Genomic DNA, 17,924 nt, shown 5'->3' with positions numbered 1-17,924 from the left:
TAACTCCCCATTCCTCCTGCTCCTTGGCCCCAGTCAACCACCGTTCTACTTTCTGTCTTTCTGAATTTGACTATCCTACATTATCTAAGTGGAATCATATTTGCCCTTTAGTGACTGGTTTATTTCACTTAGCATAATGTCCTCTAGTTTCCTCCGTGTTTTTGCATGTATCAAAACTTCCTTCTTTAATGCTGAATTATATTCCATTGTACGTATAGACCACATTTTGTTTATCCATTCACCCACTGATGGACACTTGTGTTGCTTCCACCTTTTGGCTACTGTGAGTAATGCTGCTATGAACGTCTTTGAGTTCTTGCTTTCAATTCTTTTGGGCACTTACCCAGAGGCAAAATTTTCTGGATAGTATGCTAATTCTATGTATATTTTTTTGAGGAATTGCCATACCGTTTTCCACAGCAGCTGCACCATTTTATATTCCCATTAGCAATATACAGAGACTCCAATTCCTACACATCTTCACCAACATTTGTTCTTTTGTGGTTTTGTTTTCCAAATTCTGATGAGGTCAGCCTCTGCTGACTGTAGGGCCTAGTGCAGGGAAAGGTAGGACAATCAGTAGCCTGGAGAGACTTTTGGAACAGGCTTCATATTTATGAAGAGCCTAAATTTTGTACTTTTAGTTCCAATGAGATTATATATAGGTTTGGGGTTTTTTTGGTATCACTATTAAAATAATTAATTTATTAATGGAAGCATTTAAATTATATCACATTTTGGGAGATCCCTGGTGGTCTACTGGTTAGGATTCTGGGCTTTCACTGCCGTGGCCCAGGTTCAATCCCTGGTCGGGGAAATGAGACCCCGCAAGCCTCGTTGCACGGCCAAAATAAATAAATAAAATAAACCTTTGGAAAAAAACAATAAATTATATCACTTTTAAAGCACACTGCTTTGGTATTAGACATTTTTTAATGTACCCTGGACCCTCATAGAAACAAAAGTGGCCTGGGCTCAGTCAACCTTGGAGAGGCCCTGATTGGTGGCCCTTTAGAAAACACTAGTCTCGAGCTTCCCTGGTGGCGCAGTGGTTAAGAATCCACCTGCCAATGCAGGGGACACGGGTTCGAGCCCTGGTCCGGGAAGATCCCACATGCTGCCTGTGCACCACAACTACTGAAGCCCGCGCTCTAGAGCCTGTGCTCCGCAACAAGAGAAGCCACCGCAATGAGAAGCCCACGCACGGCAATGAAGTAGCCCCTGCTCTCTGCAACTAGAGAAAGCCCACTTGCAGCAACAAAGACCCAACACAGCCAAAAATAAATAAATAAAAAATAAAAAAAGAAAACACTAGTCTCAACTTGTGTTGTCATGCCTCTGTTCCCTTTTCTGTATATTCCTCCTTTTCCACCCCCTCCATGTAGGCCTTTATTCCCTCAGACGCAGCCTCTGCTCTCTGGCCCCTCATCTCCCATCATCTTGCCCACTGCCCCACGTCCACCTTGATACAACAAACAGTCCCCAAATCTTCATCTCTCAAACAAACTTTTCTCCCAAGCCCAGATATGTGCTTCCAACTGTCTAAAGTTGGTTCCCTGAAAATAGAATCTGAGGCGGAGCTCTGCAAGCAGGAGGTTTATTGGGGAGGGCTCTTGGGGTCAACATCAGTGGGGAAGGGGAGGAAGTAGAATTGGGCAGATGAAAGAACCTAATGGTCAAAACAAAAGCCACAATCAATCCTAAAATGAGTTCTGGAATGTGGTCCTGCCTTGAGCAAGGGTGCCTGGCCTTTGTATCCCCACGTTGGTCAGTCGTTGATGTTGGCTGCCTGGGAAGGCAGTGGGACCTTGGGCCAGGTGACTCTCTTAGTGGAGGACAAATACAGAGAGGGACTCAGCTGAGAACTCGCAGCCACCCACACTTCCAGAAACGGGGGAATGACTGTTTTGGCCCCGAAAGAGGGATCCAGGGGATGTACCACAAAAGTCACCACTTGGACATCCTTGGGTACCTCAAAATCGATATGCCCCAGATTGAACTGAACCTGCTTCTTTTCTGGGTTTCTCTCATGTTATGACCAGACTCCTAGGCTTGTCAGGTCTGAGCCAATTATCCTCCCTCGCCGTTACCCTTCATCCAACTGGTACTTCATCTCAGAGAGGGTATTAGACTTTGCCTAAAGTCTCTTGAATTCATCCCCATCTCCTCCTTTCCCACTATCACTGGCCTGGCTCAGGCCCTCACAACCTTACGGCTTCAATTGCCTTCCAAAAGGTTCAGTGGAAAGAGCCAGTTAGCACAGAATAGGTGCTACATGAAAGGTTTATTGGGATACTGTTTAAAAAAAGAGAGATACTCAACCTCACTAGAAATCAGGAAGGAAGGAAGGGAAAGAGGAAGGAGGAAAATTAAAATAACAGTTTAATAATATATAGTTAACTGTAGTATTATATATAACAATATGTAATATAGTTTATTAATTGTTACGTATACAATCATATCTAATATTATTAATTTGTATTCATTAAATTTGCAAAGATGTCTTTTTTTTTTTTTTTTGGCTGTGCCACAGGGCATGAGGGATCTTAGTTCCCCAGCCAGGGATGGAACCCGTGCCCCCTGCAATTGAAGCGCAAGGTCTTAACCACTGGACCACCAGGGAAGTCCCTGCAAACATGTCTCTGTAAATGACCACAATATCTCTCAAGAGCAAAAAAGACACTTTGATCCAGGAATTCTAACCCTGAGAATCTACCCCAAACACAGTTGACCCTTGAGCAATGTGGGGGCGTTTCGTGGCGCTGACCCTCTGAGCAGTAGAAAATCTGCATGTAACTTACAGTCATCCCTTCCTGTTCATGGTTCCTCTGTATCTGCAGTTCTTCATGAAGGGATTCAATCAATCACATGGTCCTGTAGTATTTACTATTGAAAAAAATCTGCATTTAAGTGCACCTGTGCAGTTCAGACCTATTTTGTTCAAGGGTCAATTGTAGTTTGAAATATGAGGGGCAACATGAGGGAAAATAGGAACAAAGATGTTAATTATAAGCATTATTCATTATAGTGAAAAAAATGTTGGAGGCAACTTAAATATCTAATAGACGATGAGTTAAGTAAGTTCTGGTTTGTTCTATGTAATGTTATAAAATCATCAAAAATAATGGTCAAAAGTCTGTGCAGCAGCATGGATAGTGATTACTGCAAGGTTAAGCCAAAAAATTAGGATTCATCATGCTTATACATTACGATTGCATGTAAAAAAATACGATCAGGGAAAACAATCTGAAAGAAAATACACCAGCGTGATAAGAGTCCTTGTATTAGAGAAAAGTCATGCCTGGTATCTTTAGCCCCTCTCCCCTCACCATAATCTCCCCCTCATTCTTAGATGTTGACAACATTGTTTTCTTAGTATGTAAAGTACTACAGAAATGCAACTTCAAACCATCTATATGGAGCCATCCATAATCCTACAACCTTATTTTTCAAACTTGTAGTTGGTGGCCTTATTACTTTTATAATATCAGATGATATGATATATAATGTAATATAATTATAATATAATAAATTAAAATGCATCAATATTTTTTATTGCTGGGCAACAGTCCATTGTATGGGTATGCCACATTTGTTTATCCACTTATCAGTTAATGGACATTTGGGTTGTTTCCACTTTTGGCTACTACAAATAATGCTGCTATGAATATGAACATTCGTATACGTGTTTTTGTGTGAATATATGTTTTCAGTTCTCTTGGGTGTATATGTTCTAGGAGTGAAATTGCTGGGTTGTGGAATCATGGTAACTATATGTTTAACCTTTTGAGGAACTACCAGATTGTTCTCCAAGCAGCTGCATCATTTTACATTCCCACCAGCGGGTCATGAGGGTTCCAATTTCTCCACATCTTCACCAACATTTGTTATTATCTGTTGTTTTGGTTATAGCCATCCTTGTGGGTGTGAAGTGATTATATCACTGGGGTTTGATTTGCATTTTTCTGATGGCTGATGATGTTCACCATTATTCATTTGTAACCAAAAGCACTGTTTTTTTTTTAACAAAAGAAGGTTGAACCCCTACCATTATAAAAGTAATTCGTGCACATTATTAGATATTTTGGAATGAGATTTTTTTTTTAAATTAAACTACACCCAAATAGCACCATCTAGAGGTAACCACTGTAAATATTTCAGTGTATTTCCTTTGAATTTTTTTTCCTCTCTATTCTTTCTAGAATATGGTTGAAGTCATATAACATTTGCAATTTTGCTTCTGGCTTTTTCACCTAATATGATAAAATGGGGATTTTCCCAACCTCTTCCTAAACATTACTAGAGGCTACAACTTCCTTAGCCATTCCCCCATTGATGGACCTTGGTTGTTTCCAGCTGTATTTAATACTGCAAATAATGCAAAAATACAGTGTTTTGATATTGCTCTTTTTGATCTGTGTTCCATCTGTCCAGTAAAGCTGAGATCTTTCTCTTCCCTTTCAATCCATCCACATCCTTCCAGAACAGTACTTGGTACAGAGTAAGACTTCTTTTTTTTCTTATTATTGAGAGATAATTGACATACAACACTGTATAAGTCTAAGGTGTACAGCATAATGATTTGGCTTATAGACATCATGAAATAAGTTTAGTGAACATTAAGTTCACAATAAGTTTAGTGAACATTCATTGTCTCATATGGATACAAAATAAAATAGAAACAAATTTTTCCTTGTGATGAGAACTCTTAGGACTACTCTCTTAATAACATTTGTATAGAACACACAGCAGCGTTAATTATATTTATCATGTTATACATTACATCCCTAGTACTTATTTATCCAATAACTGGAAGTTTGTACCTACTGACTACCTTCTTCCAATTCACACCCCCCCACCTCTGGTATCCACAAATCTGATCTCTTTCTATTAGTTAGTTAGCTTGTTTTTAAAGTATAATTGGCCTACAACACTATGTTGGTTCCTGGTGTGCAATACAGTGATTCAGTACTTCTGTACATTTCAAAATGATCACCATGATAAGTCTAGTTACCATGTGTAACCATACAAAGATATCACATAATTATTGACTATAGTCCCTACACTGTACAGTTCACACTCATGAGTCATTTATTTTGTGACTGGAAGTTTGTGCCTCTTAATCTCCCTCACCTATTTCAGAGTAGACTTATTGAGTCCTTATTACAGGTCAGGCACTGTTCTAAGCACTGGGTATATATCAATGCATTTAATTCTCACAACTTCCCTGTGACGTAAGTAGTATTATTATCATCCCCGCTCTATACATGAGGAAGTTGAGGTGAAGAAATTTGTCCAAGGTCATCAGCTAGAAAGGGACAGAAGTAGAATTTGAATCCAGGTAGCCTGGCCCCAGAGTCTGAACTCTTAACCGTCAGCCATACAGCTTCCCTATGATGGTGGAGGTAACGGGAATTGGAGATAGGATGACAGCCAACAGGGCTTTGGGGATGGGTTGGTCCCAGGTTTGAAATTTGGCACCCAAGCTCTGTCCCTTAGTTGGGAAGGGAAGGTCAGGAAGGCTCGGGAGAGGGAAGCGATTCAGGTGCAACTCTCAGGACAGGAGTTTCCAACAGTCCCCAGCCTGGCACCTTCCTATTAGCCCACAAAGCACCGGGGTGGTCTTTCTCAAACGCAAATCTGATCCTGTCACTTCCCTGCTTAAAGCTCTCTATTGCCCTTGGGATAAAACACCCAAGCCCTTAGCTGGACTGCAAGGTCCTCATTAGCTCCATCTGGACTCCCCACCTGGCCTCTCCTCTCCACCTGGCTTCTCCTTTCTGCCTCACTTGGGGTCCTGCACACTCCACCACACTGCATCTCACTCTTGTACCTTTTGGACCATTGGCCTAGAGAGCTCTTCCCTACCTCACCCCTACTCACCCCACTTTGGCCCTGCTCACTCTAAGTCTCTGCTTAAACACTCCTCTCTTCTAGAAAGCCTGCTCCAAACCCCTCAGACTGGACTGCATTCCCCTGCTAGACCCACACTTCCCTTCTAACACTCACCACATTTCTTGTAATTGCTTTTCTTAAAAACAACAATACTTTTAATTATAGAAAATTCAAATATAAGAAAAAAAAGAGAACGTTTTCACCACACAACTTCAGTTATTAGCTCACACCAATTCGGTTTCACCTGAACTCCCAACAACCTCCCTCCTCCTGTATTATTGTTAAGCAAATAATACAGATCATTTAATTTCATCTGAAAATGTTTTATTTAGCCAGTGTCTCTAAAAGATAAGGATTTTAAAAAAATCTTAGTTACAATATCATTATCATGCTTTTAAAAAGCCAATTATATTTTTTTCTTTTTTCAACGTTTTATTTTGAAAAATTTCAAACCTACAGAAAAGTTGCAAGAATAATTCAATGAACAAACCTAAATTTCTCACCTAATTTACCCATTGTTAATATTTTGCTACATTTGCTCACTGAACCATCTGAGATTAAGTTGCAAATACGAGATTTTACCCCTATACATTTCCATATAGATTTCCCCCAAACAAGGAGACTCTTCTATGTAACCATAATATGATGACCATACTCAGACAATTTAAGTAGATACAATAAAATATGTATAATACAGGGACTTCCCTGGTGGTCCAGTGGTTAAGACTCTGCTCTTCCACTGCAGGGGGCACAGGTTTGATCCCTGATGGGGAATTGGGATCTTGCATGCCTCACGGCACGGCCAAAATTTTAAATAAATAAATGGTTAATTTATGTTAAAAAAATATGTATAACGCAATCCATATTTACATTTTGCCAAACGTCCCAATGCTGTGCTTCACAGACATTGTCCTTTTTTCCAATCCTTTTTTTCTGATCCAGAATCATGCATTGCACGTTTAGTTGTCTTGTCTCTTTAGTCCATTTAATCTGGAACAGATCATTCTTCTTTCATGACATTGATATTCTAAAGAGCCCCTGCCAGCTGAGCCTGACCTTGAGTTTAGGTCTGTCCTGTGGTTTCCCTTCTGGTACTTCATTCCTCAGATTCTGCATCTTTGGCAGTTGTGCTGCCTAGGAGATTGTGTCCATGTTAGGGGGTGGATGTCCATTTTATCTCACTATGATGACATTGATTTTGATTGCTTGATTTAGGTGTCTTCTAATTGCTTTTCAACTTTTAAATGGTCTGGGTTTTTTTTCCTGCTAGACTGTGAGCTTCATGAGGGCAGAAGCCATGTCTGTTTTCTCCATCTCTGTATCCGCCAACCACAGCAGGTTTAAACTGGAAAGGTGCACCTACTCTGCGCCGGCCCCGTGCCTTTCCCTCGGTTCAGCCTCACTGCAGCCCAGGGAAGGACTAATTGAGATCTCAGATGAGGAAAATGAGGCTCAGAAAGACGCAAACCCCGTAACACAGTGATTTCCTCAAACTTCTCCCTGAGCTGTTCCCTCCCTTTTAAGACCTCCCTTTGGATGGCACCTGGGAAAAGCCCCCCATCCCCCTTAAAATTGGTTTCAATGGAAACAGAAATTCCCAAAAAGAAGGAATCGCATTAGCTGTCCAGGGCCTTGGGGCTGAGGGAGAGAGGTGGGAGGCCTTATTTGCATTTTTTCCATTAACAAGCTGGAGTTGAGCTAGTTTGCCTGGGGAGATAATTTGAGAGGGAAATCTTTGCATATTTTATTTAAAAGCACGCTGCGATAGGCCGGTAATAACGCAGAGTGTGGCGATTAGGTGAGGCCTGCAGGGGGCGGGGGTGGGGTCCTTTCCCTTCTCTCTCTCAATCAACCGCCCCGCCCCGCCCATCACTGTCCCTCCCACCCCCACCCCCACCCCCCCACCACCGTTAGTCCTGGGAACCAGTCTCCTTAAAGGAACAGCCTCCTTAAGCCTCAGAGCCATGGGGCTCAAACCTCAGTAACTCTTGACGTTTTCTAGCTGATAGAGTCCAAGAGGGAGGTGAACTGCCCTGGGAGAAAAGAAGGATGGCAGGGGGTGGACAATAGAAAGGGGGCCAGTGTCCAAAGCTGAGACCGTAGCCCTGTGGTTCTAAGTGGTGAGGAGAGAGAAGTGGGAGGGATACTACCCCTATAGGGGGCTTTAAAAATATGAGGGAGATGTTTTGTTCGTCTCAATAAGTGGGTAGGCAGTGCTATTGGTATCTCATGCCTAGGGAACAGGGCTGCTAAATTGGGACCCTGCATTGCCTAGGACAGTCCCACTCAAAGAATTATCCAAATGCCAAGGCACTCCCACTGAGCCAGTAACCCTCCCTGCACGCCTGAGCAACCCTTTCCTTTAAGTCCTGCCACATTGTTGTCGTGGGATTCAAGGCAGACCTGTGTGAGACCTGGGCAGTTGAGTGTTTAGTTGAAGGAGTAGGGTCCTTGCTCCACTGCAAGCTGTTCAACTTTGTGCAAGACACTTAGCATCTGTGACTGTCTATTTCCTCTTCTATAAAAAGGCACACCATTGCTTACCTCCCAATGTAGTCATGAGAAAGCAATGGGGAAATAGAGGGAAAGGTTCTATAAACTATAAAACTCTGATCACATGTAAGGGGATATTATCACAATGGGGAGCAGAGCCATAGGCTGCTAATTTAGTAAGGGACTTCTGAGGGTAATTAACCTTCTCTGGGCGAAGTTCATTAGGCGTGATGTAGCCATTCAGACTCCCCATTCCCAAAATGCACATGTGCATGCACAAATGCACACACACAAACTAGAAGATCTCAGTAATCATTAGGGGAGTATCTGAGTGTCTCATATAAATGGAGTTTCATTATGGAGATCAAGGTGGTGACTGTACCTGAGACTAGTTAGGGGAGGGGAGGTCAGGAAAGCAACCTAGAAGATTCTGCTCCTATCTGGGTGAGTTTTGGGGGTAGGAAGGAATTCAGGGGTGAGGGGGTTTGTGAGTCCTGGCAGGCCGTATGAGGATTTCAGGGACTCTAGGCACAGGAAGTGGAAGAGGTAGCACCTTCCCTTCCCTCCATTTTCCCGTAAGAAGGAGGAAACAGGCATCTGGAGCATTAACTGTAAAGCTGTAGCATGAAGCAGACACCTGCTACCATGTCTCCCTCCCCTTTCCATCCCAATGGCAACTTCCCACCTCTTGCTCAGTTGCACTGAACTTAGTCCCAGGTGGGTCATGGGGATGCTCCCTATCTTAGAGAACCCTTTCTGGGTACAGATCAGCCTGTTTCTCAGGCAAGGAGCCTGTAACCTTGTTTCTTTCTCGTAGGCATTTGAGGGGAAATGTGAGAATAGAGAGTACTGTATCTGTCCTGCCAGAAATGGAACCTACCTAAAGAAACTTTGGCTTATTCACCTATAAAATAGGATAATAAAATAGGGTGAAATGGCACATAGGAAGGCTTGATACAGCTTGGTCATTCTTTTCTCACCTGTATCCCTTCACTGTTCTTTATCTCTACCTTGTTCCCATCCAGTTCTCCATCCTCTTTCCCATTCCCCATTCCCATCATCAGCTCCTTGCCATCCTGTCCTAGAGCACCCTCATTCACAACCGTTCCATTTTTAGGACCTCCCGTGGAAAGTAGTCCCAACCTTGTTAATACAAGCAACATTTACTTTTCTTTTTCTTAAATTATTAATAATCACAAACAATAAAGATTATCATTTCAGTAGCCTCTATTAAAATTAGTTTCAAAACAGCATAAGAATTTCACTGTTTAGAAAACAAATGGTCAATTACTGAAATTAAAACATTTGCTTCTAGAAGGGGTAAAAAATAATATCAAGGCAAATTAACAAAACAACAACAACACATTGGGCTGTAAAATATTTTGCAATTTACAAAGCAATTTCAAGAGCATTATTTAATACTCACAGCAATCCTGTAAAGTAGATGGTACTTGCTTTCTTACCCAAAAATTTAAGTGAATGTATCTCTTGTTCAAAGCCTAGTGAACTTGAAAACAGACTCTAAAGCCAGTTTTCTAAGGGGTACAAGGAAGAGGAAGGGAATAGGAATGGGGAAGAGTCAAAGGTTGGGTGGGGGGGTGAGGAATGGGTATGAAACTGGGCATGGAGTAAGTGGGATGGGATAATATGTGCAGGACAGGATGCTAATGGGAATGAGATTGGGATGGGGATAGGGTAGGAGGATATGAAGATGGTTATAAAGGCAGGTAGGGAGTGGTTGTGGGGCAACGTGGAGTTAAGGTGGTGAGGGCACTGATTCTGCAGCCAGACTGCCTGGGTTTGAATCCTGGCTCTGCCTTCTACCAGCTACATGAATTTAAGCAAGTTGCTCAACACCCCTGGCCCTCAATTTCTTCATCCGCAAAATGCAGATGATAATAGTATCGTTCTCCTAGGGATTAGATGAGTTAACACAGGTAAAGCACCAAGAACAGTGCCTGTCCTGACACAAAGTTAGCACTCTAAGAAAATACTCTTCTCCTACTCCCCTCTGCCTTCTCCTCTTCCTTCTTCTTCTTTCTCTTACTGCTGTTGTTGTTAGGAGGATGCTTTGGGCTGAAATAGAGAAGTGAGTTGGGAAAGATGGTATTGAGGATGGGGAGAGGATGAGCTGGCTACGGGGATAGGAGTAACACACGGATGCAAGTAGGAATACAATTGGGGGAGGGGAATGGGGAGAATGGCATTGAAACCCACCAGACCCACCAGATAAAAGAAGCTTTGAACTTCTTCACAGGGGTTTGGACACAGACATATACATCTGTGTACACCTGCATGTTCTGGACTGAGCCTATGTTGTTGAGTTCCTGCAGTACCAAGTTTAGCTGATATTAAGCAGGGAGGGTCTTTTGCGGGAGTATTGTTGGTTCCCATAATGAAGCCCAGTGGCCTGGTGCAGAAGCCCTTTCTTCAGAGGACTGGCTTCTGGGGTTCCCGGTCTGTACCTATTACTACCCCATACACTCCCAAACTCTGAAGGTTCTCAATGTACCTGAAGACAGAGGCTTGTGCGGCTCACAGACAAGTGGAATACTTTACTGAGTTTATTATACTGCCCAGCATCCCAGGAAGTGATGTGATGTCTCAGGCCAACCTCATGAGAGCAAGAATTCATAACAGTTGTACAGGTAAGCCTCGCTCCTCATTGCAGTTGCCGGCTCAGAGAGACTCCTCTGTCTCTTGGACAGTGCCCTGCTTCTGAACTCTCGGAGGCTCCTGGTTCCTGGGTCCCCAGGGTAAGTCCTCTTCACTTTTCCTAGGATGCTGTTTACCTACTTTTACTCATCCTCCAGGTCACATCCTCCACATCAGCTCCTCTGTGAACGCTTTCCTTTTTTTTTTCTTTTTTCTTTATTTTCTTTTGGCCTCCCCCGAGTGGCTTGCCAGATCTTAGTATCTTAGTTCCCCGAACAGGGATTGAACCCGTGCCTTCAACAGTGAAAGTGCAGAGACCTAACCACTAGACTTCCAGGGAATTCCTTGTGAATGCTTTCCTGATCATTCCCTTTGAACTTGGAAATCTTTTACTTCCCACCTGTTGGAACATGTTTTAGAAAGTGCTTCCACAGCACCATGGACAGATTTGTATTAGCACTTATCACACTGCACTCTTATTACCCATGTCTGGGTCTCCAGGAATTGACTGTGAAGTTCCAGTGGGCTGGAACTGTGTCTGATTCATCTGAATCACCACTGCCTACCAGAGGGGCTGGAACGTGGTAGACAGTAATAAATATTTGTTGAATATAGGAATTTCCTGTCTGACTAAGACGGGGGCTTGAGAGCATCTTGGAAGTAGGTTCCTGGGAGGAGGTGTCTGGTGACAATGGTGACAGGAACAGTGTGACACAGACATACTCGCAGACTGTGGGGTTCTGAGCCCTCTGGGGATGTGGTCCATCCTGAGAGATCTGGGACAGAGACAAGGGTGTCCAGCAGCCCTGAGGATTCACGCACCTGGAGTGGCCTGTGTAGCCACGGTGGCCTGAGGAAGCCCAAGGAAGGGCAGGACCACATCAGCTGGGGAGGAGCCCTGCTGTCCTGCGTGTGGCAGGCATAGTGTGGGCAAGGCTGAGCCAGCATGCACTGTCTCTGGAGGATCTGGCTTCCCACTGCCCTGTATTTCCCTGGACCTTGGGGCTCTGAAGGATGGTTCTGTGAGGAACAAGGCTACTCAGAGATTTCATGAGAAAAAATCTCCATGAAGGCTCTTGAGAAAGGTCTTTGTGGACTAGACAGTAACTTGAGAACAACAGACCCTGGGGAAAGATCAGGCCAGTGAGGATGTAGGAAGCAGTCAGAGAAGGCCTTGCAAACCAAGCTAAGCAATTGGAGAGCCTTGGAAAGGTCTTAAGTTGGAGGAGTCTTATGCAAGCCCACTCCAGAGCAGTGTGGTGAACGGAAGGGAAGGAGCCAGGCTAGGAGCCCTTCCAGTTTTCTGGGTGACAGATGACAGTGGCCTGAACCAAGATGGGGAAGCTGGAGTGGACAGGAAGGCAGGGGCTAGAGAAGCGTTTGGGAGGCGGAAGGGACAGGACCTGGTGACGGGTGTGAGGAGTGACCAGGAGGACCAAGGCTTACACCCCAGATGACTGAGTGGGGTGAGCAGGTTTATGGGTGAGGAGATGAGCTCAGTTTTGGACATGGGAGGTTTGAGGTGCTCTGGGTCATCCGAGTGGAGCTGTCCAGTGGGCAGCTGGAGGCAGAGACGCTGCTGGAGTCCAGAGGATGGGCAGGGGCCAAGGCACAGAGTGGAGGAGATCCCAGGAGGAGTAGAGACAGGAGGTCCCAGGAAGCCCAGGGAGCATCAAGGTCTAGGGAGTTTCTTGCCCTGAGAGCTGTCTGATCACTGAATGTTGGGGGCTGGCCAGAGGAGTCCAAGAAGCATGAGTAACAACCCGGGTCCCCTCCAGTCCGCTAACTTGCACCCGCTCATACGTGTCCCCCTACGGTTCCAGTCCCACATCTATGCTCTCACTTGCAGGCTCACATCACTCGCACAGCCCTGCATTCGCAGAAGGCGCACCCCTCAGCCCTCTCTCTCTCTCTTCCCTCCACAGTCCCACCTCTCCCTGCAGACCCTGGGGTTAATCCTCCCCCTCCCCCAGATTAGGGGCACTGCCCCTCTTTGTGCGGCCCAAGTGCCCGAGGCGAGAGACCTGGGAGGCTTGCGGCCATCCGGGCAGCTGAGTTGGGGAGGGCGGAGAGGGGCGCGGGGGAGGAGACACAAAAGGGGGGGAGGGATCCCGACTGCAGCTGTCCCGCGAGGGGCCGGGACAAAGGGCCTGCTGGCGGGCCCGCTGGAGCCGTTTTCATGCTTGTTGGGATTAGGCGCAGGAAACGTCGCTCGCAATCGTGCGGATCAACAGTCCCGTGAGCGCCGGCGCGTGGGGCGGGCTCGGCTCCACCCGCCTCCAGCTTTGTGCTGAGCCCTCGGCTCCAGGCGGCGCAGGGGTCCGGGGAGGCCGCCCCTTTGTCCGTGCCTTTCGGGGGACGAGCCCCGCCCGGGGACCGCTGGACACCAGCTGAACGCCGGCCTCCTGCCCTCTCCTTCCTCCCCAGCACGGAGCAGTAGGGCTCCACCTTGCGCCCCATTATGGGGCAAGCTCACGGTCCCCCAAGCACCGAGCCCCTCGGACTGCTCCCATCCCCACGGCCCGAGCCCTCTTTCATCCCCGGTTGGTGGGGGGGGGGGGGCCGAGGTACAGGTCCTTGGGGGACCTAGCCCCACCCCCGGCCCTGACCTCAGTATGATGATTCCCCCTTTTCCCTGAGCCACCTCCCTCCTCCCGCCGGCCAGTCCCACAACCAGCCGAATCTCTTCTCAAATCTACTGGTGATAAAAAAGAGTGGAGCATGTAGAAGATCGACCGCCTCTGAGCCTAGGGGTTTGGGAAGAGGAGCGCGGAAGGATAAGGTGTGGCTAGAAGCCTTCAGGCCTGGAGACGGCGGAGCAAACACATTTCTGGCTGTCCGGCGCTGGGGCTGGGAGAGTCTCGGGGGTCCGCTGGGGTGTGCAAACCACCCCCCACCCCAGGCTGGGTGCAGTTTTATTTCTGAGAGGGGTTGGGGAAGGAGGAGGAAGCACGCGTGTGGGTCTGTGTCCAGGAGTGTGTGTGGGTGTGTGTGTGTGCACGGGCGCAATGCGTAGGCATGGGGTCTAGTGCCCCTGTGTCTGTGGGTGCCTGGTGGGTGTGGGCATGTATATGAGTGTGGATTTGAGGTCTGATTTGGAACACCCCCATCTCATGCTCCTCACCACCAGCATCCCCATTAAACTCATAGGTCTGGGAGTCAAGGCCCTTTAGCAATTTTTAATATACAGCACAACTGCCCAGCTGCATCTCCTAGCTCTGATGACCTCCCCATCCTCTCCTAGTCAGATAGTAACAGCTGACATTTGTGGACTCCTTCCTATGTGCCAGGCTCAGCTCTAAGCCCTTTACATGTGTAAACTTATTGAACTCTCACAAAATGCTGAGAGAAGCACTAACTGCCCCATTTCACAGTTGAAAAAAGTGAGGCACAGCTAGTTAAGTGGAAGATCCAAGACACCTGGGTCCAGTCTGCACTAGGAATCACTATCCTTTGTTGCCTCAACTTCTACTCATTCTCTAGTCTCTTCTTCCTCCAGGAAGTTTTCCTTGATCAGGTGTTCAGAGATCTCATTGCTTTCCTGTTCTTGTTACCTGTTCTTGTTACCTGTTCATGCTGTGATTAGGAGGAAACACTAACACTGGGTTTGGGGTGAAGCCTGTAGGAAACAGAGGCTGGCAGACATGTCACAAGCTGCCATCAGGGGCCATTCAATCTCCTTAGAGACAGCCACTACAGACCTTTCTCCACTTACAATGGGGTTCCATCCCAATAAACCCATTGTAAATTGACAGTATTGTGAGTAAAAAAATGCATTTAATACACCTAACCTACCGAACATCATAGCTTAGCCTAACTTACATTAAACATGCTCAAAACACTCACATTAGCCTACAGTTGAGCAAAATCATCTAACATAAAGCCTGTTTTATAATAAAGTGTTGAATATTTCATGTGATTTATTGAATACTGTACTGAAAGTGAAAAGCAGAATGGTTGTATGGGTACGGAATGGTTGTAAGTGTATCAGTTGTTTACCCTGATGATTGTATAGCTGACTGGGAGTTGCCACTGCCCAACATCCCAAGGGTATTGAGAGACTGACTATCATATCGCATATCACCAGCCTGGGGAAAGATTAAAATTCAGAATTCAAAGTAGGTTTCTACTGAATGCTTATCAGTTTTGCACCATTAAAAAGTAAAGTCAAAAAGTCATAAATCGGATTCTCCTAGGTGAGCTGGGGAGTGAATCTGGCATCTGGCCCTCCATCCGACACACCAGGGAAGAGGCACCAGAGACCATCTGTGGTTCCCATGCACAGGAGTCTTCCTCCCGGAGTAAAAATGGGCCAGAAGGAATGAGGATAATGAGAAGGATTAGTGAGGTACAGGGGATCTCCAGCCCAGACATTTGAAAAGAATTCAGAGGCCAGCCAAATCCTTGAGCTGCAAAAATTCTGTGGAGCTGCAGAGGATGGTAGCCCTCACAGCCGAGGACTGCAGCAACACCGGCTTTCAGAGTGATGAAGACTGCTTTGAAAACCAGAACACATCAGGAAATGACAACTCACTAAGGAGTAGAGTTGTGCAAAACAGAGGGCAAGAAAAGGGCAAACAGGGGGAAGAGCAAGTCACCATTGAGCAGGATTCTCCAGGAAAGGATGAAGATGAGGAGGACGATCAAGAGACGCATCAAAAAGGGTGCCTGGAAAGGAAGTGTGGTCCAGTTTATGATTTTTGTAGGGAACACAAAACAACCATTAAGTATATCATCTGGGGCATTTTAATAGCAAGTTACCTGGCTCTGGTGATTGTGGCCTGTGTGCTGAACTTTCACAGAGCCCTTCCTCTTTTCGTGATCACGGTGGTTGCCATCTTCTTTGTGATCTGGGATCACTTCATGGCCAGATGTGAGTCTCAAATCGCTCAGTTCCTGTCTCCTGGCCAAAGGCTTCTGGGCAGCCATTGGTTCTGGCTGAAGTGGGTGATTTGGGCCTGCCTGATCCTGGGAGTTATTTTCTGGCTGGTCTTTGACACCACCAAATTGGGCCAACAGCAGCTGGTGTCCTTCGGTGGACTCATAATGTACATTATCCTGACATTTCTATTTTCCAAGCACCCAACCAAAGTTTACTGGAGGCCTGTCTTCTGGGGTATTGGGTTACAGTTTCTTCTTGGGCTTTTGATACTAAGGACAGAAACTGGATTTATGGCTTTTGATTGGTTACGGAAACAAGTTCAGACGTTCCTGGAGTACACTGATGCTGGCGCCTCATTTGTCTTTGGTGAGAAATATAAAGACCACTTTTTTGCATTTAAGGTCCTGCCCATCGTGGTTTCCTTCAGCACTGTGATGTCCATGTTGCACTACCTCGGATTGATGCAGTGGATCATTAAAAAGCATTCCTGTGTCCACATCGAAGCAGGAAGGAAGGAGAGAGGATGCAATAGGAAGTCCCCATTCTGAGGAGGGCACCACAGTCTCTGGTTGGAAGGACCACTACAAATTGGGACCATCAACCATGTTTGTTTGAGAGGTTGGATGGGTAATGCTAGTGACTATGGGAACATCTCCTGTTGAATCTGTAGTTGCTTCTGGCAATATATTTGTTGGACAGACAGAGTCTCCACTGCTGGTCCAGCCATATTTACCACACGTCACCAAGTCCGAACTCCACGCAATCATGACCACTGGGTTCTCTACCATTGCTGGAAGTGTCTTAGGTGCATATATTTCTTTTGGGGTTTCATCCTCTCACCTGTTAACTGCTTCAGTTATGTCCACACCTGCAGCATTGGCTATTTCTAAACTTTCTTGTCCTGAGACAGAAACACCTAAAATAACTCTCAGGGAGCATCCTCATCCATTTCCCTGGTGGTGAACATCGCTGTGAATTTGATTGCCTTCCTGGCCCTGTTGTCTTTTGTGAATTCAGCCCTGTCCTGGTTTGGAAACATGTTTGACTACCCACAACTGAGTTTCGAAGTAATATGCTCCTACATCTTCATGCCCTTTTCCTTCATGATGGGAGTGGACTGGCAAGCCAGCTTTATGGTTGCCAAACTCATAGGTTATAAGACATTCTTCAATGAATCTGTGGCTTATCAGAAACTCTCAAAATTGATCCAATTAAGGCAAGAGTGTGGACCCAATTTGTGGATGGTGTGCAGCAATATATGTCGATTCGTGCTGAGACAGTTGCCACTCATGCTCTCAGTGGCTTTGCCCATTTCGGTTCCCTAGGAATAGTGATCGGCGGACTCACATCCATAGCACTTACCGGCAAGCACTTCTGTAGACATCAACTGCCATCATGTTTTGGAGAATGCCTTCAACTCCAGCTCAGTTAGAAACACAACCAATGCAGTATCTTGCTGCCAGAGTCTACTGAGCAACACTGTTTCCAGGGGTCCCGGTGAGGTCATCCCAGAAGGAAACCATAGCCTGTATTTGAAGGACTGCTGCAATTTGTTGAATCCACCAACACTAAACTGCAGTTGGGTTCCTAATGCATTTTGAGTTCAGCCACTTCTCCAACAGAACTCTAAGTACAGGTGCTGAATTTTCTGCTTTGGGGAGGAAAAAAAAAAGCTATTTCCACAGATTGATACTTCTGTCATGGAATCAGCTTTAATTGGAAAGAAGGAAAACAGGAGTGAACTCTTCAGTCTCCAGTCCCAGAAATGTTTTCTGTCTCAGAAGGAAATTCTAGAGACAATGCTGAGATGCTTTTTAATGAAATGCTCATCACCAGTGCTCTTAATAGCATAAAGACTACGTTTTATGAGAAAACACAAACACTAATGACTGGAATAAAAGGGGATTCATACAAAAGAAAGAATGTGAAAAAGGTTTTGGAATACCTTAAGTAATTTATTTGTGTTTTCATTTTTGTTCATGCACAAGAGTAATATTTT

The 17,924-nt window shown here is 45.5% G+C and overlaps 1 pseudogene across 1 annotated transcript in view; it reads left to right on the top strand.

The window, feature by feature from the left end:
• LOC309621197 (solute carrier family 28 member 3 pseudogene) overlaps positions 1 to 17,924 on the top strand; it is a 61,482-nt pseudogene extending 43,558 nt beyond the window's left edge. The window contains exons 2-3 of the transcript in view: positions 15,414 to 16,414; positions 16,542 to 17,924. The product of the transcript in view is annotated as a solute carrier family 28 member 3 pseudogene (transcript). The remainder of the gene's footprint in view (positions 1 to 15,413; positions 16,415 to 16,541) is intronic.

The sequence above is a fragment of the Balaenoptera borealis genome (genome assembly GCF_965194805.1).
Source record: "Balaenoptera borealis genome assembly, chromosome: 1".
Classification (NCBI taxonomy): Eukaryota; Metazoa; Chordata; class Mammalia; order Artiodactyla; family Balaenopteridae; genus Balaenoptera; species Balaenoptera borealis.
The sequence above is the reverse complement of the archived record's forward strand: the minus strand, read 5'-3'. Positions and strand labels throughout refer to the sequence as shown.